Source organism: Microcaecilia unicolor, chromosome 2 (genome assembly GCF_901765095.1).
Source record: "Microcaecilia unicolor chromosome 2, aMicUni1.1, whole genome shotgun sequence".
Taxonomy (NCBI): Eukaryota; Metazoa; Chordata; class Amphibia; order Gymnophiona; family Siphonopidae; genus Microcaecilia; species Microcaecilia unicolor.
Genome location: NC_044032.1, coordinates 572,311,505 through 572,326,406, shown reverse-complemented (window position 1 = coordinate 572,326,406; position 14,902 = coordinate 572,311,505). Strand labels below are relative to the sequence as shown.

The 14,902-nt window shown below is 42.3% G+C and overlaps 1 protein-coding gene across 2 annotated transcripts in view; it reads right to left on the bottom strand.

Annotated features, from left to right (window-relative positions):
- The window catches only part of SORBS2 (sorbin and SH3 domain containing 2), a 610,065-nt gene extending 595,808 nt beyond the window's left edge, over positions 1 to 14,257 (bottom strand). For both annotated transcript variants that reach the window (XM_030191487.1, XM_030191488.1), the window contains exon 1: positions 13,762 to 14,257. The gene's annotated coding sequence lies outside the window, so the exon portion shown is untranslated. The remainder of the gene's footprint in view (positions 1 to 13,761) is intronic.
- Between the last annotated feature and the right edge of the window lie 645 nt (positions 14,258 to 14,902).

The window sequence follows — 14,902 nt, the reverse complement described above, 5'->3', positions numbered from 1 at the left end:
AAAACATTTGAAATAGTGAAGTTTTCAAATGCTTATGAAATCCTGGATATAAAGAAATGTTTTTTGAGTTGGAAGATCATTCCATACCTGGACTGCTGTATGGGAAAATGACTTTTCCAACATTATTTTTGAAGCAAACAGATTTAAAAGATGGAAAGAAAAGAGCACAACGGTCCTTTAGCCTGTCAGTCTTACTACAGCAAGGAATGGTTTCTAATAGAAGAAAATCCTCAGGAACCATATCATTTAAGATTTTAAAACTGAAACAGGCCAGTTTAAAATCTATTTCTGCCTAGAGGGGAAGCCAATGAAGTGCATTAATCTTGCAGCCATATTTTGTATGTTGTAATTTTTTTCAATACAAGATCCATAATTCCACCGAATAGGGAGTTACAATAGACAAGTTGAGCTAAGATAGTAGCTTGGATTAACAATGCAAAATGTTTTTCATGAAAAAAAAGAACAGGTAGATCTTAATTGTTTCATCTTAAAGAAGCATTTCTTAACCACATTATTTGTGATTCAAAAGTTAATGATGAATCTAATACGACTCTTAATACCTTTGAAGTAATATTGACCGATTTAACTGGCAGATTTAATTTACTTGTTAGAAGCTGCAAAAACTGGAAAGGTCTGCAAATAAGTAGATTCTTCATTAATCGAGTTCCACTTAAAATTCTACAAAGACAGGTGTGTAACCCTATATTGTGACTCCAATGTTTATTAGCACGGATGTTACAGTGAGTGCACTATAACTGTAAACTGACCCTTAAGGAAAAGGACCTTGTGTTGTGGAAATAGCTTGGCTGTCTGAATACATTAAACTGTAAACAGTATAGCTGGAGGTTTAGACTATCAAAGCTGTCACTTCCTGACCACACAGAGACATGTTTCTAGTTCTGCATGACATACTCCTGCTTCACATACAATCATCTTGTTAGGCTGTGTAGCAAGTCTTTCCAAGCATGTCCTGGGGATCCCACAGCCAATTAAATTTTCAGGACATCCATGGTGAATATGTATAAAATAAATTTGCATACACTAATTCTCCAATGCACATAGCTATATTCCATGAATATTCATGGTGGATATTCTGAAAACCAGCTTGGTTGTGGGATCCTCGGGACAGGTTTGGAACTACATAGTATGTGTTTTTTCTCCTTATTTAGCCCCAGGTTTCATCAGTCCCTCAGAACTACTCTAGTACTTTGAGACTCAAACAGGGCAGGCAGCACCTTCGCCCTCTCTTTTCATCCCACACCACACACTCCAATAATCAACATATGCCACCTTATCCGAAGAAGAAGTGTGGAATTTATCATGGTCGCATCATTCTGAAATTTACATATTTAAATACATATACAGTACCGTACATTTACATTCAAGCATGCAGTTTACAATATCAAACCAATAAATACATGACTCTAACTAGAGCATTTTGGGGCAGGGTGCCTAGCCTCTTGAGTCACACAGCACCAACTACTTCTGTCTTAGTCCGCGGAGCACATTTACTGCTCCGCTTGTGGCATATACCATAGAAATGCCAAAGCGCTACCATCACTTCCTTGATGAGGAGTTGCTGTAAAAGCACATCCCCTTACTTAATCCTTCAGGGCTGGTCCAAGGCAAGATGCCACCTGAGGCAGCGCTAACATGCTGCCCCCCCTTGGGCCGAGATGTCACCCCCCCCCCTCCCCGTTGGCATTTACCTCATCATGTTCCAAACCTAGCAGTGGCAGCGATTCTCATACACTGCCCTGCCGCCGGGACCCACCTCTTTCCTCTACTGCGGCTGCCTGAGCCTCTGACGAAACAGGAAGTTATATCAGAGAGGCAGACACAGTAAAGAGAAGAGGCGGGTGCTGGTGGCAGCAGGGCAGCATATGGGAATCGCTGCTACTGCTAGGCTTAGAACATAACCACGACTAGGTAAAACACAGTGGTGGAAATGCTGCTCCCCAAGATGCCACCTGAGGCCCCTGCATCAGATGGCCTAATGGTCAGGCCGCCCCTGTAATCGTTGACTCTTAACTGTTGACTCTCTTTCTTGATGCTTTCCACCTCCCCAATCCATCCAAGTCTGAGTGGGCACTACCGTTTTTCTGTTATTCTGGCACTGGCACCGCCTCCGTACAAGAGGGGGACTGTCCCGGGTTTTGACCTCATCCATGCCACTGTTAGCCTGTGACAAATCACTTTACATTTGCCCACTGTTGAAGCTTAATTTGGTCTGCAACATACTGCTGTGTGCTCTATTAGGCTAGGATCCACCGCTGGATGGTACAATGTGGATAAAAAAACTGGTTAAAAGAAAACAGAGAGTAGGGTTAAATGGTCAGTATTCTCAATGGAGAAGGGTAGTTAGTGGGGTTCCCCAGGGGTCTGTGCTGGGACTGCTGCTTTTTAACATATTTATAAATGACCTAGAGATGGGAATAACTAGTGAGGTAATTAAATTTGCTGATGATAGAAAGTTTTGTGAAATTGTACAGCGCTGCGTAACCCTTAGCGCTTTAGAAATGTTAAGTAGTAGTAGTAGTATTCAAAGTCGTTAAATCGCGGGAGGATTGTGAAAAATTACAAGAGGACCTTACGAGACTGGGCGTCTAATTGGCAGATGACATTTAATGTAAGCAAGTGCAAAGTGATGCATATGGGAAAGAGAAACCCGAATTATAGCTACGTCATGCAAGGTTCCACATTAGGAGTCACAGGCCAAGAAAGGGATCTAAGTGTCGTCGTTGATGATATATTGAAACCTTCTGCTCAGTGTGCTGCTGCAGCTAAGAAAGCAAATAGAATGTTAAGTATTATTAGGAAAGAAATGGAAAACAAAAATGAGGATGTTATAATGTCTTTGTATCGCTCCATGGTGCGACTGCACCTCGAATATTGTGTTCAATTCTGGTCGCCGCATCTCAAAAAAGAAATAGTGGAATTAGAAAAGGTACAGAGAAGGGCGACAAAAATGATAAAGGGGATGGGACGACTTCCCTATGAGGAAAGGCTAAAGCAGCTAGGGCTCTTTAGCTTGGAAAAAAAACAGCTGGGGGAAGATATGATAGAGGTCTATAAAATAATGGGTGGAGATGAACGGGTAGATGTTAAGTGTCTGTTTACGCTTTCCAAAAATATTAGGACTAGGGAACATGCGATGAAGCTACAATGTAGTAAATTTAGAACGAATCGAAGAAACTTTTTCGTCACTCAACGTGTAATTAAATTCTGGAATTCATTGCCAGAGAATGTGGTAAAGGCGGTTAGCTTAGTGAGGCAGAGAACCCCAGTTATCATGCAACGGCAGTAGCTACCAGCTGGCTCAAAGGTGTATTTAAGTCAGATTTTAGAGCAGGGCTTCCTAAACCTAAGAACAAAAGTACATAAGCACTGCCATATTGACTCAGATTGATGGTCCATCTAGCCCAGTATCCTGCTTTCAACAGTGACCAATCCAAATCACTAATACCTGATAGAATCCCACACAGACAAAATATAAAAGGGAGAAAGAGGAAAACCACTCCAGAAGGAACGATATCACAAGCAAAAGAGAAGTAGTATAAACATGGCAACAAAAATTGTAAATTATGAATGATTAATTCTTAAAGTTGATTTTATGTTTAACTCATAAAGAGACAAAGAGGCATCAGATGGTTGTAAAACTGAGCTATCGGATCTTCTATAGTGCACAGCTATTTCAAATCCAAGCTCCTTAAACATTCATCAATTACTTGCCTCATATGTCCACTTTTGTCTAAAATAAAAATACCAACGTACCAAAAAAAGCAAAAATGCTATTACAAAACAGTGTTTTTAAAACTACCAAGCAGGGGCAATCATTCCAAATAGAACATGATTAGATTAGATTAGATTAGAATGTATAAAAACAGTGCTGTACAGCTCATTCAAAACGTCCCGACATCTATATAGGGCAAATGGCGTTTCAGTCCTCATGACCTGCTTTGGGGGATTGTGAGCAGTCGCTGGGAATAAATAAATATATTGGCTGAGCCGTGATAGCGTTACTCTGCCAATATATTTAATTATTCCCAGCGACTGCTGCTTGGTAGTTTTAAAAACACTATTTTGTAATAGCATTTTTGCTTTTTTGGTATGTTAGTATTTTTATTTTAGACTAAATAAAAGAAATATAGGCATAAAGGACTAGATTCTATATATCACGCCCAAACATTTGGCACTGAAATGAAATTCGCCTAAGCACATTCTATAAAGTATACCTTAATTTAGGCATACTTTATAGAATAAGCCTAGATTTATGCATGGTTTATAGAATACACTGAGTGCCGGTCCACGTGACTAAATTTAGTCATAGGCAGTTAGGCCAAGTAAAACCTGGTGATGGGATGGGAGGGCAGGGGACAGAGGAGAATCACTGGATATGGATGAGAGGGGAGGACAGGGGGCAAAGGAGAATCTCTGGGCATGGATGGGTGGGGAGGGCAGGGGAGAGAGGAGAGTTGCTGGACATGGATGGATGGAAGGGAGGGCAGGAGAAATGCTGGACATGGATGGAGGTGAGGGAAGACAGGAAGGAGATGCACATGGATGGAGGGGAGGGTAGAGGGGAAAAATGCTGGACATGGATGGGAGGGGAGGGCAGTGGACAGAGGAAAATCACTGGATGTGGATGAGAGGGGAAGACAGGGGGCAAAGGAGAATCACTGGACATAGATGGGAGGGCAGGGCAGAGGAGAATTGCTGGACATGGATGGGTAGGGAGGGCAGGGGAGAGAGGAGAGTTGCTATGGATGGATGGAGGGGAGGGAGGGCAGGAGAAATGCTGGATATGGATGGAAGTGAGGGAAGACAGGAAGGAGATGCACATGGATGGAGGGGAGAGGAGAGGTTCTGGACACGGATGGAGGAGACAGGAGAGTTGAAATGCTGGATATGGATGAGGGTAGGAAAGAGAGAGGACGTGAGATGAAGTGAGATGAACATGGATGGAAGGGAGAAGAGAGAGGAGAAATGCTGGACATGGATGGAGGAGAGGGAAGAGAGAGAGGAAGGAGATGCATACTGATGGAGGTGAGGGAAAGGGTAAAGAGGAGAAAAACTGCACATGGCTGGAGAAAATAGGCAAAAGCTGGATCCACTCTATACCTCCTCCAATCAAGTCAGCGGAGGACCCAGCTTTTCCTATGGATGTAGGGCAAGAAATGAAGAAGAAAGGAGGAAAGTAAAGAAATAAATGGAAAGGAAGCCCTGGAAGTGGAGTTAAGGGAGCAGATAGAGAGTAGCAGAACCAGAGACTGGGACCAACATGATCAGAAAAACAAAGTCACAGGACAACAAAGGTAGAAAAAATCATTTTATTTTCATTTTAGTGTTTGGAATATGTCCAATTTGAGAATTTACATCTGCTGTCTTATTTTGCAATGTATAGCAATGTTCTGTTTTTCTGGTATTGTGCTGCATGCAGAATCTGTATGCTAATTTGGTTTGTGTCATTTTGGGTATACTGGAGCTGTAACAGATTACAGAAATTATTTATAATTAAAAAAAAAAAACAAGTTATTTTTCTTCTCCTGTACTGGTGTAGTATTTTCAATGATTACTGTTTATATGCTCCATGGCTGGTAAACAGGTGTGGCTAAATGTGCCAACATTGTCCAGTTCAGCACACTATTAGCAGCCAAGTTCATACAAAGTTAATTATGTTCAGTGGAAAATAAATCTGTTGGCTCAGGCTGCTTGCTATCTGAATATTCAATCACTGTTTCATTATTGCTACCAAGTATTACTCATTAAGGGGATTTGTTTTAATTCATTTATCTAGTCCTTACTTGCACATGGTTTTGCTTTTTAAACCCAAAGGTTTCCTAGTATAGCATTTTTCATGTTTGAATTAGTTTTTGTATACAAGTTTTGCTTGATTTGTCTTAATTTGCAATAAAAGAAAATGTTTAAAACATATCTTGTCAGCAAGGGACGGGGCTCGTGGGACGGGGGGGGGGGGGGGGGGGGCCCGAACTGGTCTGCCCAGGGCCCTGCAGTTGCTAACACCGGCCCTGGTTATGCGCATTGTTATGGAATACGTTTCGATTTCCACAAGGAAATCTCAGCGAGATATATAGAATCCATATGAAATTGTACATATGAGGCAAGTGATGAATCTTTAAGGAGCTTGGATTTGAAATAGCTGTACACTATAAGAGATCAGATAGCTCACTTTTATGACTATCTGATGCCTCTTTGTCTCTTTATGAATTAAACATAAAATAAACTTTGTTTAAAAACTAATCATTAGTAATTTACTATTTTTGTTGCCACATTTATACTACTTTTTTGCTTGAGATATAGAATCCCAAACTGTAGCAAGATTCCATGCTCCCAATGCCAGGGATAAGTAGTGGCTTCCCCCATATCTATCTTAATAGCAGATAATGGAAGTTTCCGCCAGGAACTTGTCTAAACCTTTTTAAAACCCAGATATGCTAGCTGCTGTTACCACATTCTCTGGCAATGAGTTCCAGAGCTTAACTATTCATTGAGTGAAAAAAATGTTTCCTCCTATTTGTTTTAAAGGCATTACCATGTAACTTCATGAAATGTCCCCCAGTCTTTGTACTTTTTGAAAGAATAAACAATCAATTTATGTTTACCCATTCTAGTCCACTCAGAATTTTGTAGTCCTCGATAATAACCTCCCTCAGCCATCTCTTTTCCAAGCTGAAGAGCTCTATCTCTTAAGCCTTTCCTTATATTGGAGGAATTCCATCCCCTTAATCATTTTGGTTGCCCTTCTTTGAACCTTCTCTATTTCTGCTATATCTTTTTTGAAATATGGCAACCTTTCTTGGGGATCATGCATTTAGTTGAGTTTTTTGGGATATCCACAATGAATATGCATAAGATAAATTTGCATGCAAGAGGGGATTATGGTCTGTGCTTCTCTGTCAAAGGACTGTGTCCAGGATGGCTAGGCACATAATTGAACTGTGGAATTTGCTGTTGGAGGTTGTGGTCAAGGCAGCTAACATAGCAGGATTAGAAGTTTGGACAAGTTCCTGGAGGAAAGGTCCTTAGCAAATTATTAGTCAAGTATATTTGAGGGCTGTAAAAAATAGATCTAGGGGCTGATAGTCAGACCACAGGAGGCAGCTTGGCTAACTACTGTTGCTGGTGGTAAACCTGGATATTTGATGCCAGGTCGTTTCCAGTGACCGGCATTGAACATCCGGTTTATTTTTGGCTGATTTAAACATAACCAGCCAAGCCAATATTCAGTGCTGGCAGTTTAAGTTTATAGCAGCCAAAGACAAACCTGCTATTTGGGTGGCCAGATTTGGGCAACATAGAGGGGGATAATCAAACGGGGGGGGCCCATCTCTAAGGGTGCCCATCTCTAAGGACGGCCCCGTAAAGGGGCGGGGCAACCCGTATTATCGGGGACACCCAAATCATGAAATTTAGGTCGACCTTAGAGATGGTCGTCCCCAGTTTTCGGCAATAATGGAAAGCGAGGATGCCCATCTCAGAAATGACCAAATCCAAGCCATTTGGTCACGGGAGTAGCCAGCATTCGTAGTGCACTGGTCCCACTAACTGAATGGAAAAAGCCCTTCCCATACCGATCCAGAAAGTAACGGGCATGCATGAAGGAAATTGCATGCAAATGAGCTGCTCGCTGTTAGCTCATTTGCACACGATTTCCGGACATCCAAAATGTGGATGTTTCTGTGAGAACAACATCCATGCCTCCAACACCATCTTTATTTATTTGGATTTTGGATCACAAGTAGTAGCAATGGGATTTGAACCAGCCATCTCTAGATTGCAAGACCAGTGCTCTAGCCACTAAGCCACTTGGCCACTCTACTCCACTCCCTTAAATTTGGCCATCCCTGTGGGGGGCAGTTGAAGACATCCAAAATGTATGAAAGAAGGACGTCCATGCCTTTGTTATGCCTCCGCGGACACACACATACCTCCCCCTCCCCCCAATGACCAGGGTGTGGAGTAAAGAGGAGGAGTGGTGGACTGGCCTAGTGGTTAGAACACTGGTCTTGCAATCCAGAGGTAGCCAGTTCAAATTCCACTCCTGCTAGTTGTGATCCAAATAAACAAATAAAAAGGTTGTCAGAGGCATAGTAAAGGCATGGATGCCCTTCTCACAAAAACATCCACATTTTGGACATCCTCAACTGCCATCGAAAGGAAAGAGGCATAGCAAAGGACATACTCTAAAAAAAAGACAAAAGTTTTTGAAGTTGTTTTTTTCAGGGTGGGAGGTGGTTAGTGACCACTGGGGAAGTCAGGGGAGGTCATCCCTGATTCCCTCCGGTGGTCATCTGGTCAGTTCGGGCACCTTTTGATGCTTGGTCATGAAAAAAAATGGACCAAGAAAGTCAGCCAAATGCTCGTGAGGGACACCCTTCTTTTTTCCATTATCGGCCGAAAACGCCCATCTGTTAACCACACCCCCATCCCGCCTTCGGTACACTGCCAACACCCCCCCTTGAATTTTGGTCATTCACGAAAACAGTTGAGGACACCCAAAATCGGCTTTCGATTATGCCGATTTGGGCGACCTTAGAAGGATGCCCATCTCCCGATTTGTGTCGGAAGATGGGCACCCTTCTCCTTCAAAAATAAGCAGAATAGTTAGCTGGCGATACATTTAATATTCGTGGATGGCCAGTTATATTGTGCAAAAAAAACAGATAGCCGCTACGTGCTGACCACGAATATTCAGCTGCAGATAACTGGCTATCTCCCGCTGAATATTCACAGATAGCCGGTTAAGTGCTATTTAACCAGCCAGCCAGGAGTCATTGCTGGCCAGTTAAATACCGCTGAATATGGGGGGGGGGGGGCTACTATTTTGATCCCAACAAATACTTGTAACCCAGACTAGGCACTGTCAGAGACAGGATGCTGGGCTTGATGGATCTCGGTCTGGCTCAGTACGGCTTTGCTTATGTTCTTATGAGATGGGAGGGAGTTAAACATGGATAATTCCCCACTCCCACAGGATAACTACGAAGGGGGTCTAACGGAGCAGAAGTCACTGGTTTAAATGAGTGAAGAATTATTCTGTCAAAATTTGGAATGAGCTGGAAGATTTCTATACAGCATGACCATCTTCAGAAGCAAGAGCCTGCAAGAATGTGCCAAACTATCAAAGGCATTCCCTCACAGCAACTACATCTCTCTGAGGAGATAGAAGAAGCAGTTTATCAATGATAGGAAAGCCAAAACATCTGGATGAAATAACAAACAAATGCACTTTACAATTTTATCAATGCATATTCCAAGCTCTTAAGATTATTGGACCAGAGAAAAAAAAAAAAAAGCAAAGCCACTGGCGGCCTGATTCAGGGCTAAAGTCAGAATCTGCCAGGCTAATGGAATGATTTAGGGGCTGATGCAGTACAGTGTGCAAGGCATTGTGCAGGGCTAGCACAATTTTGTGGATGCACAGATGTAAAGCCTTGCGTTACACACCAACACACAGCATATTAATGGTAATGAGGATACTAGCTATTTTGTGCAAATGCAGAAAAGTACACAGAAGACTTAAAGGCTGAGCAAAACACCAGAGTTTTAAAACCAAATCTAAGGAGGCATAAAAGGTTAGCTCATTCTCCTGCAGTAGCATCTATGAGGATTTAATATCTATTTAGTTTTTGCTGTGAGGATACAAGACCTGCAACTTTTTTTGTGTGGCCTCCATGAAGAGAATGGGTAAAAAGAAAGACAATGGGGAGCTGTAAGCAACGAAGAGGGAAATACAGCTAGTGAAAGCATGTGTGGAAGAAAAATGGCTAAAGATGTTAAGAGAGGTGACAAGACCATTTTCAGAAATATTGGGGAAAGGAGAAATGATAGGAATGGAACTGCAAGACTAAAAGATACTGAGAATGGTTATGTGGAGAGTGAAGAGGATAAAGCGAACATGCTAAACAAATACTTCTCTTTGGTGTTCACAGAAGAAAATCCTGGAGAAGGAATATCTGCGAATGGAGTGGATATTGCGCTGTTCGTGGAGTAAAACATTTACAAACGGTTTGAGAATCTGAAGATAGACAAAGCTATGAGGTCCGATGGGATACATCCCAGGAAACTGAGGGAGCTCAGAGAAGTACTGGTGGGACCTCTTCAAGATTTTTTTTAATAGATCTTTAGAAATGGGAGAGGTTCTGCAGGATTGGAGATGAGCGAATGTAGTCCCTCTTCACAAAAGTGGAGACAGGGAAGAAGTGGAAAACTACAGGCAGGTAAGTCTCACGTCGGTGGTAGGAAAATTAATGGGTTACTGCTGAAAGAAAGGATAGTTAACTTTATAGAAACCAACGGATTACAGGATCTGAGGCAACATGGCTTTACCAAAGGAAAATCCTGCCAAACGAATCTCATTGACTTCTTTGACTGGGTGACTAAAGAACTGGATGAAGGACATGCACTAAATGTAATCTACTTGGATTTCAGCAAAGTCTTTGATATTGTTCCCCACAGAAGACTCATGAATAAGCTGAGAGGGCTGAACTTAGGACCCAAAGTGGTGAACTGGAGAGGAAACTGGTTGACCGACAGGCGACAGAGGGTGGTGATAAATGGAATCTGCCAGAGGAAATGAAGATGAGTAGTGGAGTGTCTCAGGGGTCGGTGCTGAGGCTGATATTGTTTAATATATTTGTGAGAGATATTGGTGAAGGGTTAGAAGGAAAAGTTTGCCTTTTTGTTTATGACACAAAGATAGCCAATACAGTGGATACCCTGGAGGGAGTAGAAAGCATGAGAAAGGATTAGAAGAAGCGTTAGAAAAATGGTCAAGGGTCTGGAAGTTAAAATTTAATGCCAAGAAGTGCAGAGTGAGGTGCTCAGGGTGCAGAAACGCAAAAGAGAGACACCAGATAGGAGGTGAGAGATTGGTAAGCTTGACTCAGGAGAGGGACCTTGGGGTGATGGTGTCTGAGAATCTGACAGTGAAGAAACAATGTGACAAGGCAATGGTCGTGGCCAGAAGGATGCTAGGCTGCACAGAGAGAGGTATAATCCAGTGGCGTTCCTAGCCTGGATGGCACCCGGGGCGGATCGCGGATGCGCCCCCCCCCCCCGGGTGCAGTGCCCCCCGCCTGCCAAATGACATCTTCTCCCCCGGCGAAATGACACCCCCCGGGTGCACGCTGCTGGGGGGGTGCCACGGCGCACGCCTGTGGGCTCCGACTTCACTAACTTCGCTCGTTCGCTGCAGCTCCCTCTGCCCCGGAACAAATTTGGAAGCAAAGCCAGTGCTGGGCGGACTTCTATGGTCTGTGCCCTGAAAATGGCAAGGATAAATCAAGGACTAGTATACATATAAAGTATCACATACAATGAATTTATCTTGTTGGGCAGACTGGATGGACCATACAGGTCTTTATCTGCAGTCATCTACTATGTTACTATCTTACTGTAAGAGCTAGGCTACTGAGAATACATGCCAAGGGCAGCCAAAGCTGTGCACAGATCTGAGCAGAAAAATCCTGTATCGGCACACATCTGTGCATGTGCTGGAATGCTGTTCTGCACATATTGACATTACAAAATTTTATGTGCAGTATATCATTTCAGCATATATGCAGATATGCGCCGATGCATGCTTTTCTGCCCAGACATGCACACAGCACTAACTGCCTTAGCGCAGAACCTCATGTGAATGCATCTATTGTGCTCTCCCTGATTAGCACACAAACGCAGGCCCTATTTGCATATAATTTGTTTACTGCATCAGTGAGCAACAATTTGGCATGATACTTTTGTTAGGAAGTCATATGCTAAGTCATCAGTGCACAGCTCTAATGCAAGCTTACTGTATGTTCCCCTTAGTTTGGGTGTTTTATGCACCCAGGTATGGCTTATAATACAATTATACTTTTATATCATAGGTTATTTTTGGATCTTATATGCCAAATGTAATTGAATTAGACAAAAGGTCCTAAAATCACTTTCTTAACACTTCTTATTATGGGTTGGTATTTCTTGCACAAAACCTGAGTGGTTCTAATAGTTCAATAAACGCACTGTAGTAATGCAGATCAAAAATGTTAATCTAGTTTTAAGGATAATGAATTGCTGAACAGTTTTCTTTGACTAATCACCTTTAGCCAAAAGAAGTGAGTATGTATCTGCTTCTAAATCCTTCTCTGAGAACAACATTCGGTTTGGTAAACAAACAGGAGAAATGAAGAAATTCCTCTAAACAGGCAGCAATCAGGAGTGGCTAAATGTGGAGGGAGGAGGGCTGGAGATCGGATGGGAGACAAATTCCATAACTGTACCGCAAAGATTAGTAGAAAAAAAAAAACCCCAAGTGAAACACTCAAGCCAGACAAAAACACTGAACACTATTACTGTGGAGAAAGCAAGCAATAGATTGTACACGTCTTTTTTTTTTTCACTAAATTATGAACACTAGCTGTGCTAAAAATATCCCACACCTCCATTTATTCATTTTTCTTTCATATCTGTTGATTTAGAGTGAGTACAGGAGTCCAGAGTCAATATCTGCCTGTAATTAGCATCCAGTTTAGTAACAAGTACAAACAACAGATGACTTAGAATAAGTATTTCAGGTGAGGTTGAAACACTGTCTATTGTCTTTGTCTGTCAAGATGCCTGAACTGGGAGGAGTTCAACGTCAAACACGATATGACAATGCAACTCAACAAGGGCCACACTATTAACATCCGTGACATAGATTTTCTGTTAAAAGGTTCAGAATTTCTGGTAGTCGATCAGTCAGAAGCTGTACTGCCGCTCACGTTAGCAGAATGACCCTGAGCCTCAGATCTCTCTGCACTGGAGTGTAGCGAGAAGTCCAGGGCTGAAATTCTATCCGTTTGACATCATTTTTAACATTATCTGATTACTGTCTGTGCCAAGCGACTGTGGTTTTATTCACCCACTGAAATCCACATAACTTGGCATAACGACTATAAATCAGCAGATGTATTAATCGTATAGGAATAATTGACTTGTAAAGCCAAATCTACAGCATTTGCATGCAGCAGTTAACAAGCACTGACCTGCAGAACTATTTCAGTGCATTTGCTTTCTGTGCATTTTTATTTGCCCCCTCCCCCCACCCGTATAATTCCTTGCAGCATTGTGCAATAACTGAAATTTAACTGCTTTATACTAAAGCAGTGTTTGTGCTCCATGTGGAGGGCTGGCTTCCATTCTGTTCCTGGAGTCAAACTGAAGAGAGACACAATGGGTGTGTTGTGCTGTGCGCTGCGCTGGTATGGTAAGTATGACAGCTTGGCATAGGAGGTGTGAGCTGCCTTTTTTTTTTTTTTAATATATATATATACCTTCACCACAAGCTCTGCACCACAAAGGCTCCGTGGTTCTGCGATCCCTAGATCGCAACAGTGAAATTCATTAGCAGTGTGAATCTAATTATGTTATATACATTTGTTATGATATGCTCAAATTAAACGAAGCACATTTTTCTTTTAAGAAAAATACATCCCTATTGCTGTGTGAATGCAGTGATCATGGTTCCAAATAAGCGCAAAATAGTATTTCTTTTTATTACCCATTACAAAAAAATAAATAGTGAAGCTACTATTAAACAATACATTTAAAAAAAAGATTTCCAACAACCTAATACAGTTGCCACCATTTAATAGACAAGGCTTTTAGTTTCATAAAAACATGCATGGCTTGCTTCGTTACTTACATCAGGCACTAGTCCAAGAAGGAGACAAATCTTTGCAAAAATAGACATACATATCTATTTATCTGCCTTACCTTTGTTCAAGTGAGATGCACAGAGACCCCAGTTCTGTGATCCAGTCCACCAAGCCGACTGGCCACAGTGGTTTGTAGGCTACTACTGTACGGAGCTCATCTGAACCGTACACCTGCTTCTTCAGCAGTGCTTGCTCAAAGAAAAGAGCAGGACAAAGGAGCAATGTCAGCCGAGGGCAACACCCTCCTTTTGGGTCACTAACTTTCACTGTGAGCAGCTAGTAAGCTGTTGAGATAACATTGCGGGCAAACCTTGCCTTTGCCAGACAAAAAAAAAAAAAAACCTGCTCCAGCGCCTGATAGCAGATACACAAGCCCTATCGCTCTGCATTCCACCTCCTCAGCTCAGCGCCTGGGAGAACGGCAGTCACCAGCGTGCCAGAATGGAAGCTTAAAGGCATTCCCGGCTCCAATAATTATCCACTTGTATGCCTGCTTCTTCTGTTTCTTCTGAATAGACTTTTTTTTCTTTATTCCAGAGAAAGCCCAGCATAATATGTCACACTGTTTTCCATAAGCAAAATGGCTGGTCCTTTCAACAGTACTGCAGACAGCTCATTGGGTTTCACTAGCTTTTTGTAGCCATGGCAACAACCAACAGACAGACATGTACAACAAGCATGGCTGACCATGTGCAGGTCACCAAGGCAGAATGTTAATTTCTGTCCATAAAACCACTCAGTTGTTCAGTTCTACAGAGGCAGTAACCGATTCAGGTGTTAATTCTGAATGTTTCATGAATGTTACCACACAATATAGTAATATAACACTCAGAGCTGGGACCTACTCTACCCTAGGTCCAAACAACCTCCCCCCTCCCTTCTATGCATATCCCCACACTACAGCACTACTCCCTTATTGTCTTAAACAAAATAACATCACATCAACTTGGAGTAACAAAACCTACACATAGTAACTTATTGAAAACTCTGTCCCCCACCCCCCTCCAGCCACTTGCCTTGTCAGCACTCAGCAGAGCAGCCATATTCTTCTAATCCCTTATAACTTGAGTCCCTGTAGCTCAGGTGACCACCCAGTGCTACAAAGTCTCTGACAACTCAACTAGGACACAGAGCATCAGCAGCTGAGGATTGGGAGGGCGTGAGCCTAGACCATGTGTTGCCTAACCTATTACTTACTC